Source organism: Phalacrocorax carbo, chromosome 13 (genome assembly GCF_963921805.1).
Source record: "Phalacrocorax carbo chromosome 13, bPhaCar2.1, whole genome shotgun sequence".
NCBI classification, from domain to species: domain Eukaryota; kingdom Metazoa; phylum Chordata; class Aves; order Suliformes; family Phalacrocoracidae; genus Phalacrocorax; species Phalacrocorax carbo.
Genome location: NC_087525.1, coordinates 4,951,101 through 4,972,720, shown reverse-complemented (window position 1 = coordinate 4,972,720; position 21,620 = coordinate 4,951,101). Strand labels below are relative to the sequence as shown.

The 21,620-nt window shown below is 48.9% G+C and overlaps 1 long non-coding RNA gene across 1 annotated transcript in view; it reads right to left on the bottom strand.

The window, feature by feature from the left end:
- LOC135315589 (uncharacterized) overlaps positions 1-21,620 on the bottom strand; it is a 199,563-nt gene that overhangs the window by 102,029 nt on the left and 75,914 nt on the right. The window contains exons 10-12 of the long non-coding RNA XR_010375067.1: positions 17,281-17,393; positions 16,302-16,428; positions 15,217-15,350 (exon numbers count right to left, since the gene is read on the bottom strand). This is a non-coding gene — a long non-coding RNA (uncharacterized LOC135315589). The remainder of the gene's footprint in view (positions 1-15,216; positions 15,351-16,301; positions 16,429-17,280; positions 17,394-21,620) is intronic.

Genomic DNA, 21,620 nt, shown 5'->3' with positions numbered 1-21,620 from the left:
TCTGCCTTCTCATAAACGCTGACACCAGTCGTAACTCAGACAATTCTGGAAAGCGCTTGCTGCCCAAAGAAATCGAGAAATTTAACAAGAGTTCAGCATCTGGCTATACTTTCTAGTGGAGGCTTGAGTCAAAATCCAGCTCCCTGCTAGCTCAGCAAGAAAAGGTCACACAGAGCCTTTGAAAGGCAACTCAAAGCAGCTGGACTAAGACAGCAGAAGGCGTTAGACCTAACCCAGACTGCCAGAAGTCCCGGTGAGCAGCCAGCACACCCCTACACACCCCAGACAACTAAAAACCGTGCTCAGGGCGAGTGCGACACAATATATGCCCCCACCGACTCTGAAAACCTCCCCGAACAGCGCAGGTAACTCATTAACAGAGTTGACAAGAGAAGTAAATGAGGGTCCGTAGGTTAATCTGTTAGCACGGCTTTGGCTTCGCACCTGGGCAAGAGGTACAATTAAAAGATCGTCCTCCTAAGAGCAGGAGTCCTGACTACCTTTCAACGTCCAAGTAGCACAACTTACAAATGCCGGGTCACTAGGTTTGAGAGCTGGCTCACAGTTTCGCAGAGGCCAGCAAGAACTCTAGCATCCAAGTTTCACGCAAACTAGAGATACGAGGGCTGACAGTCACCTACTACGGCAACCACGGCAGAGATGCATTTGTCCCAACGTAAGTGTTCAGGATGACACGGCGTCCATGAAAGCTGCTGCGCGTTCCCCAATAAATAATGGAGAAGAAACACGCGCTTCTGGGGATTAGCCAACTTTCTCTTCGCATCAAAGAGACCAGAAAAATCTCACCCCAGATGCACCCATTTCTGATCTCTGCCTACGCAGGGATCTCAGCTGGCCAGCTCAGGTCAACAGCGAGGACCTATGAAGGTACACAAGACGAAAGCCCTCTCCAGGCAGGGCAAGGGATTCTGCTGAAGCTGGAGCATGGGTTAAGCTGCCTGTGTTGACTTCACTTAATTTCCGTGTACATCACACGGAGACCTCGGCACAGCAACACCGAGATGATACACAGACACACACACACCCCCCCAATCAAGACATGACTTTCAACATGCTGTTTCCAAAGGTCACCTGGTAAACTGAGGAAGTCCTGTCCAGCCCCCACCCAGAAACCCCCAATTACATTCTCTACACACGCAGCGTGATAAAAATTCAGAACCAACATCAGCAAAGTACTTTTTAAATAAAATATAAGGGTCTATTCGTTCCCCCCCGCCCCCGCAAATCATACTGGAAATGCTCCATGCAGGAACCTTCTTTGTGTCTGTGCATGTAAAACTTCCAAGTACACGCTAATTCAGTTTAATTGTGGATTTACTTCACTGGTCGCATCACTAATGCCGGCGACAGCCAATATTTGCAGCCAAGGGAACAAGGGCGCAGCAAAGCAAGGGTTTCCGTGCTCTCGTCCCGCTCCAACCCTGCCCCTGCATCCCCATCCATTCAGAGCTTTGTGCGCAGGAACACCGCAAAGATAACCCGCTCTTTATTTGTCCAATTTATTAGATAATCTCCTCCTAATCGAGAACTAATTAAAGGAAGTGAATGCTTGGTTGGAAACGGGGATTAAAACGTGGATAATTATCATCAGCGCTACATTTGTTGTTCCAGCCTGCTCTGTGCTCCTCCTCCCCTCTCCCTTTCCCCCCGCTTCCTCTCCCAGGCTGCTCCTGATAATGCTCAGCCTGTCTCAGAGGGGGTTTGCTTTCACAATCAATTATTTTCTTTTTGTCTCTCTGGCTAATGTTTCATTTGTGTGAGAACATTAGCGAGAACTATTTTCTTTTCCTTGTAAATTCATTTAGACGACAGTGACAGAAGGTGGGGAGGTGGCAGCTGTAGAAAAAAAAAGAAACAGGAACATTAAACCGAAGCTTATAAATTATTTCATTTTCTCCAGACAATCCAGATCTGTCACTGCTCTGTGTGCGAGGGGAATTTTTATATTTATTTTTTTTTTGTCCAAGAGTTCCTCATAGGCACAAGACACTGATGTATGTGGGAGCCTGACGGGAGAGTCTCTGCGCAGCTCTGGCTGCCACAGCTCATTCTGCCTGCTCACCTGCCAGAGGCTGGTGCCTCTACTAGCAAGGACCATGGCCACAGAGGTCTCTTCGGAGACAGTATCTAGGTCAGAGCCAGCAAGGAAAAATTTAGCGTAGCTAGCCCTGTTTGGCTAAAGCACATTTTTAAGCCTGTGCCCACGCAGGCAGAGCCTATTGCTTTGTTGCAGCGTTTGGACAGGACAACTTCTTGATCAGGCAAGGATTTTGAGAAGCAGGAGGTGGCTCATGTCAAGCCACACCACCTTCAAATGAGTTTGGTTTTTTTTTTTTGCCAAGAGGCACTTGTACTAGATTGATGCGAAGCTCCGTTCCCGCAGCGACGCCCCGCAAGCCCAAGGCTGGTGACCCTGCAAACGGGAAGGATGGATGCTGCAGGACGCAGAGCAGCTCCTCTCTCCCTGGATCAGATGTCAGCCACCAGAACACAAATAATTACTCCTTCAAAAGCGCCCCAGCATAAGTAAAGGTAAAAGATGGGGGAAAAAAAACCAGTAACGCAGGGAGCAGGCCCCTTGGCAGCTTGATGCCAGAGCAAGGTAGGGATATCGGCACCATGGCCCAGAGGCAGCAAAACAGTGGTGGGTCTTCACAAAATGCATTGGGCAGTTTTACTCTGTGTCTGGATTTTTTTAGGATAGGCAGAAAACAAAGCGATAAAAGCACAGAAGTGAAAGGTAGGTGTATATTTTTTCCCCTCTTATTCTAAGCAGGAGAAAGGCTTTTCCTGCCTAACCCGTACCTGCCCTGTCCCACCGTTACAAAACGCCCCTCAGTCAGTCCCCCAGCTTCGAATGCGAGGGGTGCCTAGGGTGGACGAGACAACCCCCAGCTGAGAAAACACACCGCCCTTTGAAACACTGTCATTCAGTGTGTTTAAGCAGTTTTGGTCCTTCCAACAACCCTATGAAGCAGCGACGTTCGGAGGGGCTGGGTGTGCACCAGAACGGGCAGGGAGGGGTTTCCTCGTTCCACGTCAGCATCTGCTATCGCACCATCGCTGCCATCAGTGACTGTCCGCGTTAAATGGGGACAGCAGGGCTGTCCCTTGACAAAGAGCACAGATTTTGATGCTGATCCACTCCTTGACTTTGGGAAAGTACCTCTGGCTTGAAGCCAGACTCAGCTTCGGCACAAGTCAAACCAGACCAAGCACAGATTTCCTCCCCTCCCCCGATCGGGGATCTTCTGATTTACATCCATCCAGGAGAGAAGCGCTGTGTACAAACACACAAGGTGTTAGCATATTGTTATTTCTTAAAAAAAAAATTTGAACTATTATATTTCAAAGGGATAACTAATGCATAAGCGTCTGGGCTCATATATCTTTCTCATCATCCCTTCTGCCTTGAAGTAAGGTCTTGCTCTCTAAGAATCTAGACAGGAATAACACTCGAACAAAATGAAAAGCAACCTGGCTGGTGATATATATAAAAGATGACATCTCCAGAAATCCCAAACTTCAAAGGGGCAGCTTTCAGCTCATGACTATCCACTTCCTCCAGCCCTCAAGGCTAGTGTCATAATTTTAAAGCCACGGGAATCATTTGATCTCTCCAAATGGCAGCTCAGTGGTCTAGCACACTTCTGGATGTCAAAAAAGTATGCACTGCCACCAGCAATATTCTGCAGGGGTTAGTCTTTGAAAGGACAGATCGAGGTGAAACCATCAAAAGACTCAGTGGCAGGCGGGGAGGGGGGGTGGGGGGGGCGCAGGGAAAGGCTATTTGAAAGGACAATTGCGTGCTGAGGGACTTTGCAGCCCAGCTTATGCGATGCTGGAGCGCAGGGCTGAGGGCACAGTGGGATGTCAGAGGTTCCCAGATGTGACGGTCATACCAGCCCGGTCCATTAACCTCCAAGGACTTCTAGACTCACACAGCAGCCTCCGGCCCCTGCAAGAGATGCACGGAGCCTGTTCACAGGATTAGGGAGAGCACATGAGACCAGTCATGAGAGCACAGGTCTCCTCTGTGTCATCCCAGCAGCATGGGGAAGCCATCCTCCTCCTCCTCCTCACCCCCCAGAGCACACTGCAAGTACCAGCCCTCCCCCAGGACACGTGGGGAGTGGGTGAAGAGGAGGGGACAGGACAGGCTGCCAAGATAAGTAATTGGATGCCTGCTGGTGAGAACTCTTAATTAGAGGCTTTTCGGCAACTAAATGTTTATATGGAGTTAATGTATTTACTTTGATGTATACACACTGTAATAAACGAGCACCCTTCCCGCGCCTCGGCAATTAAAGGTTTGGGTTGCAAACAGACAGACACACCGCCTCCCACGGATGGGCTCACGCACAGCGATGCGAGGAGCCAGCCTGCGAACCTGCCACCCTCCCCTTCCCCGCGCCCAGAGGTACCCTGCAGAGCACCCTTGGGGACGGCACGGCGAAGCAAATGCTTACGGGCAGCACGTTTCCCAGGCCAACGCAATTCCCAGGGTCCCTTAGTCTAAGCGGGCTCCGCAGGCGAGAAGCTTTACCCAATTCAGCCTGGACACACTAAACCGAGAGCAATTTTCATACTGCAAACTGGGAGAAATACCTCTTTATAAGCAGGCCGCTGAATTGTGCGCCAGCGGCAGTTTCTGAACAGACTGGAGATGCTGCATTGCCGCAGTTTAATAGAGTATTTATTCCTGCGTGGGAGAAACACTCCATTATCTGGTTTATTAATTGTTAGTTAAGTAACGGGAAGGTGCCCAGAGCAGGAGATGAGCCCTCATCACTTGTTATTAGCTTAGAAACCAGCAGAAATAAAATAACTGAAGATAAATTACTGCAAGTGCCGCCCCAAGTACCGCAAACTGACAGATCTGCTCAGAGGGGAATTCACAGAGCGCTCTCAGGGGGACCGGAAAAAAGATAGTAATAGTAAGTCCAATTTTTTTTATTTTTTAATGAAAAGATTTCATCATCTTTGATTTTGATCACCACTTTTCGTGGCTGGGATCCCATGGATATTCACGGCTGAGAGGCTATCCCTGCTTCTGCAGGAAAACTCAATTTATTAGTCTATCACTGGGAAAGCAAGACAGGCTTTGTACTAGTAGCACAATACTGCACACACAAAAGAGGGATTTTTTTGTTGGTTTGGTTTTTTTTCTTTTTAAAGCAACATGGAGCCGCAAACAATCTGTCCTGCTCACTGCAGGGCTGCGATAGCCTCAGAAATACAAGCAACACCGTTATCAGCAAAGGAGTCTGGACCAGGGATGGGAGTTTCTATAAAATTAGTGTAACAAGGACCTCGAGCAGCAGTCGAGAAACCAGCAATGAAAAGATACAGGAGTTTACCTTGAATCCCAGAGCCATAAAAGCTACCACGTTTCTCAAACATTGTAATAGCTACCAGATCTAAACAAGTAAAATCCAGCTACTTGCTCAGCATCCACAGTCAGTTGCCCAAAAGCCCTCTTCCCGCAGCGGCCGCACACTCTCATCTTGCTGCCCCGGCAGAGCGCTCCTGCGCACAACTCGGCTACGGGGGGAACAGGATGCACCCGCCCCCGGAGAGAGGGGGGTCTGGGGGTGGGAGCAGGGTGCCACGGGGGCCTGGACCAGCACAAGGGACGAGGCATTTATCAGAGAGGCTTACAATTCAAGAGGCAAGCAGAATACCGCGACACGCAGCGTGATAGGCTAGCCAGCCACCTAGGGCATTACACTGAAGAAATTTAACTAATGCGTTTTGGGCTAGAAATCAGAAGAAGTCGAGTTAGGAAGAAAAAAAAAAAAAGAGAAAGAAAACCGATAGTTGCTTCCATCCTTACAGCCATTTGCCTAGGAAGGCTGCTCTGAATAGCATTTTTGCAGCACACCTAGCATTTTAACCTGCAGTTCTGCAATGGAAGGTCAATATAAGGGAAAAGGATAGACCAGGAGACTGAACCAACCCCAGTAGCACGCTACTGTCACCTAGAAACCAGCTACAGCCAAAGCGTTGGTCTAACCTTGCACGCTGGAGCCGAAGCAGAACTAAGGTCATCATCCAATCTAGGAGAACACAGAAGCACCCAAGGCCACCCTTCACCCACGCAGCCACGCTCTGCTCCCCGGGGAGGCAGCCCCTATCAGTAACACATATATTTCTGGATCCTTCAGACAGATGATCCAGTCCCACATTACTCCTTCCCTGGTAGTTTACAGCAGTTTATTAAAAAAAACAAACAGAAAAAAAAAAAAGAGGTAGGTGTTACTTGCTTCACTTTACACCAAACATCTGAGTTTGTAAGAGTCGGTGACTCTCTTCCTCCAAGGAACTAATTGATCTTATTTTAGCCTCTGCAGCACACGCAGCGTTTGCCCTCGCAGCTATCCCCGCTGCAGGCACAGCGGGAGAGCGGCGGCACCCTGAAGTCATCCCCACAGCCCAGAAGAAGCCCCGCTCGCACCACAAAGTCCTTTATAAAGAAGTTTTACAAGAGTTGTACCACTTTCAGAGCCTCGGCTCTTCAGGCAAGCATCTCTTACTCCACATTTCATTTAATCTCTTCTAGAAATACAGTGATAAACACTGTTTCATCTACATCCTGCAACACAGCACCCTAGATCCAAACTCATTCCCAACAGTATTTGTTTGTGAGAGAAAAGACAGCCTGCTCCTGGCCCTAGAGGACTCCAAAACCACTGTATCTAGCTCAGTCTCTACTTGCATACGTATCTCAAGTTAAAACAGAAGAACTTCTTAACCGAGTAGCAGCGCTCTGAGAAACTAATTAGCTCAGATCTGCTCCCACATCCACAATCTCCAAGTATTTCTTACCTGATCTCCCAAGTTTTCAAGTTTCTTCTGACTTCAGCTCCCCGAATAAAGCAGAAAACTCCACGAGTACCTCGCTCCTGCTTTTGTAAGCTCTTGTAGCTACAAAACCGCTCACAGGTGGGCTAACCCTGGCAGCCCAATTAGGCCTCCCTAACAAGAGTCTTTCATTTAAGTGGATCCAGGTGTATCTTTCCATTTCTTAAGGTGCTTCCTTTGCTGCATCTTCCCAGAGAGGGTTCTCTATTGCTAAATTGCTTATCAATTGCAGAATGCTTTGCAAATGCTGTATTTTCCCGCACCTATCTTGTAACTTTGAGGACATACAACTGATTTTAAATTGCCAGTGTTTAAAAAGGAGTTGTCTCTTCATTGGTACTACCCAATACCTCAGAGGTAGACAAGCTTTGGGTGAGATGAAAGGAGACAGAAGTGCTTTTCCTTGTATTACCTCTACGTGTTGATAATCTATGTTACTACTTCATCGCGGGACTCTTTCTCACGGATAAATTGTAAGGTTTATATATGAAAATACAGCATCTGCCATCAATATCAGCATTTTTTCCTAGCTATGGGCTGCTGATGCCCATGCCCTGATCTCTTCTGAGATGGGAACAATGCTCGCCTGCTGCACAGTCATACCTTGCCTGGGGAAGATGACCCTCTCTCTCTAACTCCTCCCTTCCCAGCCTAGCCTGCTCAGCCTCTGAACACAAACTATTTGTGCTTAATAGCAAGATATTTTTCATCATTCAGGGGCATTCAGCACTGAACCGCAGGGGCAGTTGCGTCCCCTTGTAACTCCCTCCCTGTGCAAGTCTCTGGTGTCCTGGAGGGGTGAATAGCTGCACTGCAGCGAGTTCATGCTAAACCTTTTGCAAGGATGTAGCTTAACTGGCTGACAGGTAGAGCCAAAGCGCTGAAGGTATAGGGAGGGCATCAGCATTGGAGGTAGAGTGGGGTGCATGCCTGGCAAAAAGATTCACATCAGAAGGAGCTGGCCCCAGCTCTTCCTCTTGCTGGTGCCAATGCTGCTCCACAGTCAGTTTTGTCTTGGAGGAAGCTCTCACGTATACTGTGATTTTGTGAAAGGCAGGGACCAGAAAGGTAGGCAGGATGAAAATCAATCAAGATTTGTCAAATACACTGGAGAACTCATTTTTATGAGATAAGTGCCTTCAGAGGAAGCGTTGGTAGACACCTACCACATGTTCAGCCTGCTTAGTGGCAGAGTATGCAACATTAATCACTGTCACTTGAGGCAGCCAGGTTCCAGCTGAACCATCTTCCAAGCTTCTTCCTCCTTCAGCCACCCTCTCCCCTTTCCCCTCCCTGTCCACTAGCAGAAAGATGAGTTGCATTCACAGACCTGCTGTCTGTGGCTGAACCACGACACCTGTGAACCTGCAAATCAGGCTGATGCTCTTGGCAGCTGCCATACCAACCCATCATTTATTTGATGCTGAGCCGCCCTCTGTGCTTCAGCTGGTTACACCAAAAGGACTGTCATTTCACGCAAGATAATAAGCGGCGTGGGCCAAAATGGTGTTAGAGATGCCTCTTAATGGGTGAAGTTCGCATGCTGCCGTCCCGCTGCAGTGGGACCTTGCCCTTAGAAGCAGCCAGGGAAAGATGAAGCGACTGGCTTGGCAAACACCCTTTCCTCAGAGCAATTGTCAGCAGCAAGTGAAGACGGCTTGATTGGCCAAGCTGACTGCTGATCGCTCAGGAGCCCGAGCTCTGCCAGAAGAGCAGCTTGGGAGCAGGAGCAGATCATGGGAATCCCACAGCAGCACTGGAACAGAAGAGCCTGCGAGGACCTGAGTTGTCTAAATAAGTTATAGAAGGGGAAAAAGTGACTTGTTTCTAAGACACATCTCCAGCCTCCTCCCCATACCATCTCTTACTGCGGCACGTCACTTGCTGCTGTGATGCTTTGTTGTGTCTTATGCCCACCCATCCTGAAGGTGAGTGAGGGGACAGCCCTGTCCTGAGGGTTAATCATGACAGACTCCTCTTTTTCCCAATAGGTCAGCCTATTTTCAGGCTGAGATCTTTTATTGTCTTACTGGGAATCTTCTTCCCACATTTTAATAGCCTGTATTATGGGTATCTTCTTATTTTCAAGATATATCCCCAGGTAATCACATTGGATGATGCCTGCTAGGTTAAATATTACACCTAGGAAGCACGGAAAACTGGTTGGTGGCAATAGGTAGGAAGACCCCGTGGATCACGCTGTTAAGGCTGGAGGGAAAGATAGAAATGGCTAGGAAGTCATAAAAAGGCCCTATTTTCAGGCCTTAAGCCAGTAGCCATCCTTAAAGATTAGCTTCAGCTAGGGAGCAAATTGCCCTAAGCCCTCCTGCCACGGGTCTCTGCGCTGCACCACGGCGGCTGCCACCAGGGACGCAGCGCGGGATTAGAGAGGTGGAGCTCGATCAAGATCGGTTCCTTGCAGCAAGGATAACACCCACTGCAGGAGGAGATGAGTGGCATTTCGAAAGCCTCCTGGTCGGGCAAGATTATATCCCTGCAGCAGGACTTGATTTAGCAGAACGGCAAAGAGAGACAGGCACCAAGGACCGTAAAACCTCGGTCGCCAGCAGAAAAGGTGTCGAGTCAAGAGATGGAGCCGGCTGCTCTTGCTGACCCAGGGTCTATTTGCCAGCATGGCACTTCCCAGGCAGGGCTTGCTACGGGTTTAGCTCCTGCTTCCCCTCTCACCCCTTCATACAACGTCCCTGCCTCTCGAGAGCTTTCAGCTAGACAGCTGAAACAGCACCAGCCTCACGCTCACCAGGCAGCCCTTCCCCATGCCCTCCCCCTCCAGCTGACCGATGACGGTGCGGAAACGCCCATGCCGTCCTCCTCCACGGGTGCACGCGGCAGCGATGGGGTGGCCATGCCCACCGAGTCCACGGCAATAACCGAACCACCGCCTCCTACCGTGGGGCTGCAGGGTTAAGGGCACACTGCCCAGCCTGGGGGGCAGCTCGTCATTCAGCACAGCTCAAACACCAAACCTCCTCGTGCCTTCAAACTTCAAGCCTTGATGACAGCAGGCACCTGAGGGCAGCGACCTGGCTGAAGGTGGGAGGGGACGGTGTGGGACCTTATCCCTTCCCTCACAGGCTCAGCCACGCTGCAGCAGGGATGTGCACACGGGAAGAGCAGCCGTGTCTGCAAAATTCTGCCTGCAGCCTATAAACGGTGGCAGGGTAGCTTACTGCAACGCATCTTCCCCGTGCTACTGCAGTTTGGAGGACGCCTTTCTCTTTGGTCAAGCGTACTGTTGTAATGGACTTCTTTTTGTACCACTGACACCAGCAACGAGTCCTGCATCCAACGCAAGGGGCAGCTGCCAAGGCTGGGGGTATATGAGGATCTTGAGACCGCGTCGCAGGTGGTAGCACAGGTTGTATTTTGGAAGAGGGGATCCCCGCCAGACACACAGCGTCCAAGGAGCCTCTGGATCTTTGCTAGAGGAGGGAGGGATTCAATTTCCAAACCACCCTGCTCCCTTCCCTGCAGCAGGGACCGCTGGTGGCATGCACCGCAAATGCGAGAAAAGCTGGGACGAGATCCTCTAGACCAGGCAAAGGAAAACAACCCAGCCAAAGAGAAGCAAGACCAAGCAAACACCCGGCTCTGTCCCCACCTCACCTATCAGGAACCCTTTTCAGGGTTCTTTTATAAGGCAATCTGCAAAATCCCTAGGATCTGGGCTTTTTTGAGTTATAAAGGGCCTGTGTTCCCTTGCCGGGAGTGGCACCAAATCCAGCTCTCCAGAAACCGCGCAGCAGCAAGGTCACGTAACTCATGAGTGTTGCGTGTTTTGGAGTTACTGATCATGTGCTGTAGCCACCTGGGGGCAAGACAGACTTGGAATGGCACACGTCATCCCTCAAGGGCCATTCATATGTAGCTCAGGAGCGAGGGCAATTCAGAATTAATTCAACAGGTCGTAGCAGTCAGGGCGATCAAGGACCTAGACCCTAATTTTACAGAGCTGCTGCTAGCACACGCAAGAGAGATCAGAGCATGCTGCCCGGCAAGTCTAGGTCACCAGGAAAAAAAAAAAAAACCATAGCCAATGGCTATGGGACAAGGAAGGAAGGAAAGAGGAGGAAAATGAATAAAAATCAGGCTGCCAATACCCCAGGCTGATCTTCTCTCATCCTAAAAAGGGACAAGGATTCTGAAAATTGGGTGGAGATAATCAGCAGTAAACATCTGAAAGTCAAGGTTTTTAACTTGGGTTTATCTTTCCTTCTCAATTTCTACATCAGAGAAAGCAAAAAGCTTTTGAATGTTATATATTCTAACATTTTTTACACTTTTTTTCCCCCTTCTTTTGCTTGGCAATGAATAAAGGCTTGACTCCTACATCAAACCCTCCAGAGCCCAGGCAGTAAACCCACTGCCAAGGATATCTCATGACTTATAAACTACGGGAGAGAGAGATTGTTGCATGGTAGAAATCACAAAAAAATACTTCTTACTCGTGGGTGCGGGAGGTTCAAGAGGTGGGCTAGAGGGTCTGGTACCTTGTGGTGCTCTCTGGCTCGAAAAAGGCACAAGCCAGGATGAGCTCAAGTCTTGTTATCATGCATAGGCACGTGAGCGCTTTGGAAAGGGTAGTAAGAGGGATATTGTCACCGTCTCCCAGCTCTGGGTTACCTCTCTGCCGTCAGAAGCTGGTGACTCGCAACCAGAGCTGGCAGAAGGGAGGGTGAGGATGCTCCATCATCTGCCTCAGCACAGTCAAACCAAATTGTTAAATCTCAGCTGCTTCTCCCCACCCTTTCTGCTCTGAAGCCAGAGATTTATCCAGGAGAAAGCGGGAGCGGAGGAAAAAGAAAAAAATAAATAAGGACTTCAGATACAAGTATTTATTTGCAGGTGCTAAACGATTTCTTGATCAGTTCTGCAACCTGCTGCTTACTTGCCCCTAGCCCTCACTGCTCAGTGTTTCACAGAGAAAGTATTTTAGCTCAACAAAGAGAACTTGCAGGCTGAAGTTGGCCTGATGTGGGCAGCAGGGCAGGAATTGGTTTGAAAACCAAAACATTGAGGAAGAACATGAAACTAATCTGAAACCTTTTCGCTAGGTAAAGGCTTTGGTTTACCATCGGCACACATCTAAACTTCTCCAGACCTAATCCAGAAGCATTATCGCTACAGCAGATGTTAAATGCAAGCATTACTTTAAAAGGGGGAGGGAAAAAAAAGAGAGAAATAACCTGTATATAAATATAGACACAGATAGATAGCTACCACGGTAAGCTCTCAAACGGCAGGCTTTCACATCCCTCTGTTTTACAGCGTGATATCAGAATTAACATGACAATATATCATTACAGGAAAGGAATGGCTATCACACCTTTATACTAGCAGCCCAAACAGCATTTGAACACAGGATCCTGCAGCAGATTGTCCTCCCAACTCATCAGCACTGCCGTTTGCTCCAAGGGGCACACAGAGAAGTACGCGGCAGAGCCAGCATTTTTGGAGGCATTAATAACACAAACAGCGTAAACCATTACATCAGGCTCCTGCCTGCCAGGGAAACGCGCGAGCAGCTGGGTATGGAAAGCCGTGACATGCTGAAATCCTGGATGTTTCAAGAACTTTTTAGTTTATTCATGATTTACTGCATGGTACGGGGTTCCCCTTTCCAGCCTAGGACAAGCCTTACTCAGAAAAAGAGAAGTCCTCTGCAATATATTCCGTCTTCCCATCTAAATGCAGCAGTAAAAACAAGATAATCAGATCCGTGACAATTTAATTATCGCCCTCCTAAGGTGGCTGCCCCATTCTGACCCCCTGTTAGGAAGCTAAAACCCCCAGGCTTGGCCAGGACCCGCTGGGAGGCCAGCAGCAAAGCACCTCCCCGAGACAGCTGCCTCAGGGAGACCGTATTGCCTTTCTGTACATCGCGTGTTTAAACAGAGTAAAAAATAATAATTTAAAAATTGCACCCCAGACCAGGCATTCAAGTAACTTAAATACAAAGAGAGCCTCAAAAATCTTTGCAGCACCCCGGCGCTGGCCCGTACCAAGGGAAATGCACTGAGGGTGGGCCCGTGCATCAGGACCTGAGGAATCCCTTTTTTCCTTGCATCAGGGATGCCAGAGCACTTCGAGGCGCAGGAGCTTGCAGAGAGCAGGAAGGGTGTGTTCGCCGGCAAGGAGGGTGCAGGGGGAGTCCTCTGGCAACATAAGTCAGTTCAGATGGTGCTGGCTTACAGGTCCCTTCCTTTAAATTGATTAATAATGACACATTTAAATGGATAACATAAATTAATTTCTGAATTGCACCATTAGTAAGTAATTAATTTCTTTGCTCTGTGGAACTAAGATATCACTGTTATCTAAATCTATAAAGAGAAGAAATGCTGAACGAGGACTCCATTAATGTAAAAATTGATTTTTCCATTTACCCTCTTCTGAGGGTGTCCCCCCCACAATGCATTTATTTCTCAAGTGGCTGGGGGTGGGGAGAGTAACCTAATTTATACTTCCAGTGGTAATCAAAAGATCATGCATGCTCATTTCAACCAAATGATGTCATTACGAAGGCTGTTAAAGCTGGGGTTGCCTTGGAAACACAAAATACTGATAGTTGAGGTTGGACATCCGAGTTCTCTGTAGGCACAGTAATGAGGAAATGGTGTGGCCCTGCCAGACCTGGCCTGACTGGTCACGCTGGGAAGATCACCCCAAGTTACTCAGATGGTCTCTTTAGCACTTATCAGGCCTCCATTTGCCCTATTCCTCCCACCACCTGCCATAATCTATTACTTTTACGGAGCCAGGAGCGGAGAACTCGCTCGGTTCAAAGGCAGGCAGAAACGATGAGGCGCGGGGCAGGACCTGCTTGTCCCAGCAGGAAGGGCACACCAGCTAAAGGCTACGTGCTGCTTGCCACCGCCTGGCTTACTTCTGCCCCTCAACCCAAAACGACCTGCCTGGTGCCTCTACCACCCCCTTGGTGCAGCCCAGGATGGAGATGTACTGGGGACTCAGGGTGTCTCTGCCGACCAGAGCCAGGATTCAGTGCACAGAGGTAGAATATCCTCCTTTCCAACCGAGGGTCTCGGTAAATGGTCTGGGACACTGTCGTGGTTGAACCCCAGCCAACAAACTCAGCCCCCCACAGCCGCTCACTCACCCTGCCCCGGTGGGATGGGGCAGAGAATCAGAAGAGTAAAAGTGAGAAAACTCATGGGTTGAAATAAAGAGAGTTTAATAGGTAAAACAAAAGCCATGTGCACAAGCAAAGCACGCCAAGGAAGCTGTTCGCTCCTTCCCACGGGCGGGCGGGCACTCAGCCATCCCCAGGGCAGCAGGGCTCCATCGCGCGTAACGGTGGCTTGGGAAGGGAAACGCCATCACTCTGAACATGTCCCCCTTCCTTCTTCCCCCAGCTCTATATGCTGAGTACGACATCGTATGGTATGGGGACATCCCTGGGGTCAGCTGGGGTCAGCTGTCCCGGCCGTGCCCCCTCCTGAGCGTGGGAAGCTGGAAAGGCCTTGCTAGTGTAAGCACTGCTTAGCAACAGCTAAAACATCAGTGTGTTATCAGCATTATTCTCATCCTAAATCCAAAACACAGCGCTGTACCGGCTACTAGGAGGAAAATTAACTCTCTCCCAGCCAAAACCGTGACAGACACGTTCAGCCTTGGTGCCGGAGGTCCCAACCGTGCGTTTAGCATCCCGTCACCTGCTCGGGGGGGAAGGTGCAGCCTAGGAGAGGGGGGCTTTATTTTGGGTGCCTCAGAGCAAGGGGTTTTCTTGCAAAGGTCAGCAGCCTCATTCTGGTTAGACAAAACTAGACATGCCTGTCCCCTCTTATAGTCCTGAATCCTTCACATGAGAATACTTTGACTGAAAGTTATCTTAAAAACAATTCCAGAAACAGAACTGACTTTCTACCTATCCCTTAAAGAAAAAGTCTTTATTTTTTCCACGCAGTGAATATTTCCATGGCCATTCCCATTCTGCCAAGATGGCTTTAGGCAGCTGTCCCCACTGGTGTCGTTTGCATGGGGACAGACAACGGGAAACAGTTGACACCAGATAGGCATCGGGCTTTGAGCAGCCCAGGACTCTGGTCCACCAACAGAAAAGGATGCAGAGTGATACTATGGTTTCACGACAACTCTCTGGGTCTTTCGAGTCAGTTCTGCTCTTCCCAGTTCAAGGTACTGGGAGAGAAAGCTTAGGACTAAACTGTACTGCTGATACAAAGAACCACATCTGCATCCCTCCACCAAGGAAGCCCCATCCCTCCCACCGGGCTCCTTCAGCTATGCCAAGCCATGAATTCCACCGTTGCTTTTCATCTGTTTTTTACCTACCCTGTCCCAAGAACAAGGCCATGACTTTCAGCTCAGCGTGGTGTGATCAGAGATGCCAACTTTAAGGTACGCCTTGGAGAGAAGGGGGCACAGCCTGAAGCACATCGTCAAACGTAGGTGCCATATCCACCGCTCTGAAGAGAACAGAGCGAGTTCAATTCTTTACAGCAAATATTTTGGCTGCATCTTTTTTTTTTTCCCCCTCCTCTTGTTAAACAGCACAAAACAACACACGCATACGAACGAGTCAATGGGATGAAACATTTACTATCGGTGCAAGGAGTGCTAAATGAACTCATTTCAGCTTCTCGATTAATATCCACATGTCCCCTAGCCACTGTCAGGTTTTTTTCACTTTGGTGAGTAGGTAATGATATTAATACCACCATGTGATCTTCTTTCTCTTATTGAGTCACCTTCCCCTTACACGCAGGAGTTTCTTTTAAGGTTCATCAATTGAAATTGTTTGAATGCACCAAGAACAATAATAAAAAGAACATTTCATAACATTGGCAGGAGCATTTCAGGCATGAGCACTCTGAATATTTATTCCCCCTTTGTGTGAGCAATCTCAGCAAGAAAAAGGCAGCGTGAATAAAAGGAATTGCAAATACTAGCGAAGTAGCTCGGTAGTTTTCATTCACGAGAATATTTGCACAGGCTCCTGGGAGAATTATCAGGTAAGGTAATACAAAATCCCTTGTAGTGTCAAAGCTTTGGACACTCTGTAATCCTCCGTGTCCAATGAAAAACATCTTTTCCTGAGAGCTGAGGACCTAAGCTGGTCTGGTTTAGGTTTTGTTTTTGGTTTTGGGGGGTTTTTTTTGTTTGTTTTCCTGGCTTGGGAAGGCTGGAGGAGGACTGGAAGAGCTAGGAGAATCTCAGAGAATCTTTGCCCCGTTTCTGTTTCATAGCACCTGGTATTTCCTCTGCCTCTCCTCTCCCATCCACTATCTCTCCCTTGAGCCAAAACGTAGAGAACAAGCTACGCTTCTTTCAGCAGTCCAAATAAAAAGGAAGGGGGAGGAAAGAGAGGTGGCCAGGCAGCTAATACCGTTGGAGCCATGGGAAGGTGGGAGACTCACAGGGAAAAGCCAGTCGAGGAGCAAGTCACAGCAGAACTTTGTACCACAGGTCTGGATTAGACAAGATCCCATCTGGGGTCAAAAGGAGAACAAATCGCTAAGGAGTAGAGCCAAAACATCCTTCTGCCTGGGAAAGAGAGAGCAGGAGAGCACTATGCACTGAGTTTTTGAGGCTCAGCAATAAAAGCACGAGGGCCAATTTACTCATAATTAGCCTTTATGGGCAAAAAAATCCTACGGAATTTCATTCTTGCTATAGAATTTTATAGGGTGGTTCAGAAACTTATAGAAAGGATATTGTTTTCCATTATCTTCCACGGGTTTTTTGAGCATTTCTCTAGAACCCTGTTGGTTTCAACCCTGTTAAATTCAATAACTTCCCTAAGGGAGTGCTTTAAGTGTCAGGCTTGATTCAGTTATATAAAGGGATAAGGGAATAACCGTTAGACAGTGCGCGGGGATGGGAGAAATGGCTTTGTGTGGCACCAGTCTTATTTAAGAACAGTCTGAATTTATAGATGAGGCTGATGAGAAAGTTGGAAGCAACTAACATAAGCGTAAAAGACAAAACCCAGGCAGCGCTTTTAGAGAGGGCTGTGATTAACTGAGATACCACAGAGACACGAGGATGGTTTCAGACGAGCATTGTAAGTGTTTTTAGATGTTTGTCTTGGTTTCATCAAGATGATGTCCCATGTACTCTTCTTGCTATTCATAATGTAAGCTATGGGCACTGGAGTTTTTATAAAAGCCTGTATTGCTTGCTTTGCAATTAAAACATCCTGCAATTAGCAATCCAAAACACTGAAGTCTTTAATATTTCTTCTTATTGCTCATAGAGAATATTTTACTTCTAATATAGTGTTGTCCTTGCACCTTAAATTACTGTGACAGTGTGAGCCATGACTAATCCTTCTGGGTGCTGAGCACAGGCACAGACCACAAACGCGAATCAGCATCTCTCCTTTCAACTGCTCACCTAGCATCCTCTCCAGAAAGGGGGGAGGTGGACAACGTGGCCTTCAGGAGACAAGAAGTGTGAAGCAGGGTGAATAATATCTCCATCCAAGACATGCTCTGATCAGGAGACACCTGTAATTTGAAGAGGAGAAAGGGTACGAGGTTGGTTTTACAAGGTTCTGCAGCGGGCAGTTCCCAACAGCCAGGTTTCTAAGGGCGCATATGAATTTAATGATGCTTTGATAAGACTTTTCACCTAGCCTGCGCATCTCAAATGTCAAAAAAAACCCAAGCAGATAGACCCAACTCCATTCTCTTCATTAACAGACCCAAATAACACGCATTTTTCAGCCAGTGACTAAAAAGACTGAAGCTTTCTGCCACTAACCAAGATCTGCTTCATAAACAGGTTATCCTCAGGTTCCTCACCCACACCGGAGATCCTTCAGGAGGAGGCACCTCACAACCCCTCACCATCCGAGCCTGATCCAGCACCATTAGCTGGGCCCCTTGGGGCCACGCTTGCGCACTGTGCTGCGCTTTGTGCCGCACCTTCCCAAGACCGCAGCCGGTGGTGCTCAAGACGCTGTTGAGAAACACAGCCAGTGCCAGCTCCGGCTGCGGCATGAGCCCGGATATTGCTGGAGTCAGCAGCAGGCGGGGCGGATTTGGAGCCTTTCCCAATTTTGCCATCAATGACCAGAAACCAGTAGGAGCAGGTGGCGGGGCCGGTCGGTGCCAGAGGTGGTGAGGTCACCCACGTCCCTCCCCTGCAGCACCCACATGCCTGGGAACAAACTTCTTCCTCGCCTCTACCTACTCGGGCATCTCTTAAAGCCCAGAGCATGGAGAGCAATAGTTCCTACTCTTGTACAAGCCAGGGCAGCTGCAGGAACTCTTCCCAAGTACACAAATGCCTCATTTATATCTGAGGTTGGGCTCTTCGCAGCCCTGCGCTGGGTGCAGATTCCCTGCACCATCATTACCAGTCCTTTTTACTGCTTCTTTGGGTTCATCCCTGGCCTGAGCGTGAGACACTCCATTTGTTTTGGCAAGAACGTCCCTGAGATTTATACCTATAATTATACAGGTAACCTTTCCGACAGGGTATTTTAAAGTGATCAACGCTAAAGCAACCCACACATTAAATGTGATTAATACGACGCCAAATGGCCGCGAGTCTGCGCCTCCCTGCTTGTTAAGCGTGTTAGCCGGAGTGTCCCCAGCTGATCCTGCCACTGCGAGACATCATGGGACACCCAAAAATGCCACGGAGTGGCCTTGGCCATTCCCGTTGGACATAGCCGCTCCTCCCAGGCAACGTCTGCGGAAGGGTTAGGGTACGTACGAGCACAATGTCACCTGTCTCCCAGAGTTTCATCTCCGAGGATGAAGAATTCTTCTGGTCCTTGCTAAGATCTTCTCCTGACCCTTCTGCTCTGTCCTTTTGCCCCCTTCCCGGGAGCCATACTGGTACAGCTGCAGCTGGAGGGAGGCTGAAGAGGTGATGGTGGGATCTCAAGTGACAGGAGACAGATGAGCGTGAGCCTGGCTGGGAGGCAGCTTAAACGAGGTGCCCGCTTCCCCAGCACAAGGTCCTCTCTGCAGAATTATCTTGCCATCCCTAGGGGCACCTAAATGGAGCTCTTCTCCTCACTCACTGAGCAGGGACCAGCTTCACCTGCTATCAAAGCACCCGCTAGCCATATAATTGGGGAAAATAGCATCTGTCCGGATATCTATCATACCCCATGGAGGCGTGGGGTCCCTTCCTTCCAAAAAGGGTTGCACGAGCATAAGAGGAAGCTCTGCCGTGTGCAGCACTGCCGAGGAAGCCAGCTTCACGGTGTGCTTGGCAGGTTGCATAGTGCTATCCGTTACGGCTTGCATTGAGTTGAGGTTTTACAAAGCTTGCATTTTGCTGATGGGTTGCCCAAAGACACTAAAAATCAGTCATAGTCAAGCTTGCATTGACCTTCAGTCGGCGGCTACAGCACACTAAAATTACAGGAGAAACCCTGAGAGCTGCTTCCCTACTCTCTGAACAAAGTTATTGCATATAAATTGTGTATTGATTAGAGGCAGGAAATGTTAAGAAGCCTCTCTGGGAAAACTGGAGGGTAGAAAGAAATTCAGGGACTGACAAAAGAGCTACTTTAATTAGGAAGGAAAACAAAGGAGCAGGAAGAAAAAAAAAAAAACACAACCTCCCCTCAAGAGCCTCCCACTCCAGATCTGAAAATCTGATCAGGAATCGCCTCTCTCAAGAAAAGGAAACCTGGTTTTGGAGCTGTTTTGGCTGGGCAATGGACGCAGGAATATGAGCTGGCTTCCTCCCCTCACCCAGAGCTGTAAGGATGGAGGCTGGAGAGCAGCTACACTTTCTGCCGCTCCTGGATTCTGCATGCCGAACGGGGAAAGCGATAGGTCACCTCATGAGTAATGACCATGTTTATTTCTGCCTTCTAGCTCAAAGTGCTTACAGGGTAATTACACATTTTGGACTTATTGGCTGTAATTACTAGGTTCTGTAATCTGCAGAATGTGTCATTAGAGTATGGGCAATCTCAAGTGGTCTAAATATGCTCAGAAAAGTTTATTGTTTATCTTTAACTTTTCCTGCCACAACTTTAGATGACCATGGAGAGACGAGGTCCTTGCTCTCATGCTGTGAAGCCTTGCTGGCCCCCCCGGACCCCTACAGCCGCTGGAGGCCGCAGTACCCTGACCTGGGACAGATGGGATGCTCATGGGAACACACGCAGCCCTGGCCTGCAGCCGATTACAGGCTACAGGAGTCTTTCAGAAATTCGTCTCTCATTCATACAGCCAGATAACGTGTGGTGTTCATAGTAAAGTCACAGCACTCCTTTGGACAGGCACCATTATGCCAGGAGCAGCTGGACCAGCTACAGGGTTTCAGCTCCTGCTTCCCATCCCTTTGCTACTGGGCACTGCCAGGACTCTGCCTTCAGTAGGATGGCTTTTGAATTACACAGCGATCAATAAGCAGAAAATAGAGGTTTTAAAGTTGGTTTGGGTCTATGTAAAAACCCTGCCAGCTCATTGCAGGTGGGACCAGCCAGGGCCAGAGTGAATGCAGGTTCCTGGGCTTATCTCAGTGTAGCAAACTGTTTCAGGACTCTCCTACCTACCAGACTGGTGCACCCCCGGTTTCTCCCCACCCTAAATTCTGTGCCTGTGACTCACTGCTTTTCCCCAGAGTAACCTCCTCCCTGCTGTGGTTCCCTTCAGCCTCCCCTGCTTCTCGGGGCACAGACTGGACCTGCACCTCCAGGCTGCTGCTCTGGTCCATCCCTGCACACAGCCGTTCCCCCCGTGGATGCCTCACAGCCCAGATCCTACCTTTGCCCCCAAAATTAAACACAGCCTCTCAATTAACATCCGTCTCCTTTTCCAGACAGGATCCAGCTGGCAGCTTGGCCAAGACTAGAAAGGCAGAGTCTGTGGGAAAGCCTGGGATTCCCACACCTCGGACAATTAGCTTCTCCACGCAACATTTCCCAGGGCAGCTTAGCTTTGCTAGTGCAGCCTTTTTTCCAAAATCCCTTTAATCTCAAACCAGTACACTAAACAGAAAAGCCAGTCTGCCTGCCTGTCCCTGCAAAGCACAGCCACATACAGCCCCATCTGGGATCACCAGGGCTCCTGGTGGCACCGTACTCCTGTTCAGAGAGGAGAGACAAAGGGGATCCTTTACCCAAGGCTAGAAACCACCCACAGCAGATGCAGAGGTGGGAAATCCCTCCAAGATGACACATGAGGAGAGGAGGTGAGCCAGCACAACTCTGCCTCAACACCCAGAGGCCCCACAGGTCCAGGTTTTCCTAAAAGCCAGGAGGATGTAGCAGAGACGCCTAAGAAGGAAGATGGCTCTGCATCATTTGCCCCAGGTGTAACCGCTCCAAGGCCAGCTGCCCACCAACAGCCACAAATCAGACAGTGCTACAGAGCCCAGCTTGACCTAAATTAACTGCAGCAGCTCGACCTAAGTGCTGCCTCTAACCAGTCTTTGACAAGTTTTCCTTTTTCCCCAAAGTAAGTCTTTATGAAAGCTTTGCAATCCATCCTTACGTGATATAAAGCCAGGTCTTACTTCTACCTGGCCCCTGCTTATTGTTTTGGCCAAAAATCTACTTGCAAGGGTGGGGGTAGGAAACAAAAACAAAGAAAGCTTGTGGGATATCCTGGACTTCAATGTTCACTTCCACAGAGGGTCAAGGAGGTATCCAATATTAGGGTCATACAGCAGAATGAAATCAAGTGGTCACTGAAGTGGAAGATGGGTAGAAATAGTATCAAGTACCGCACAGTGCAGGCCTGCAGCATCCCTTACTA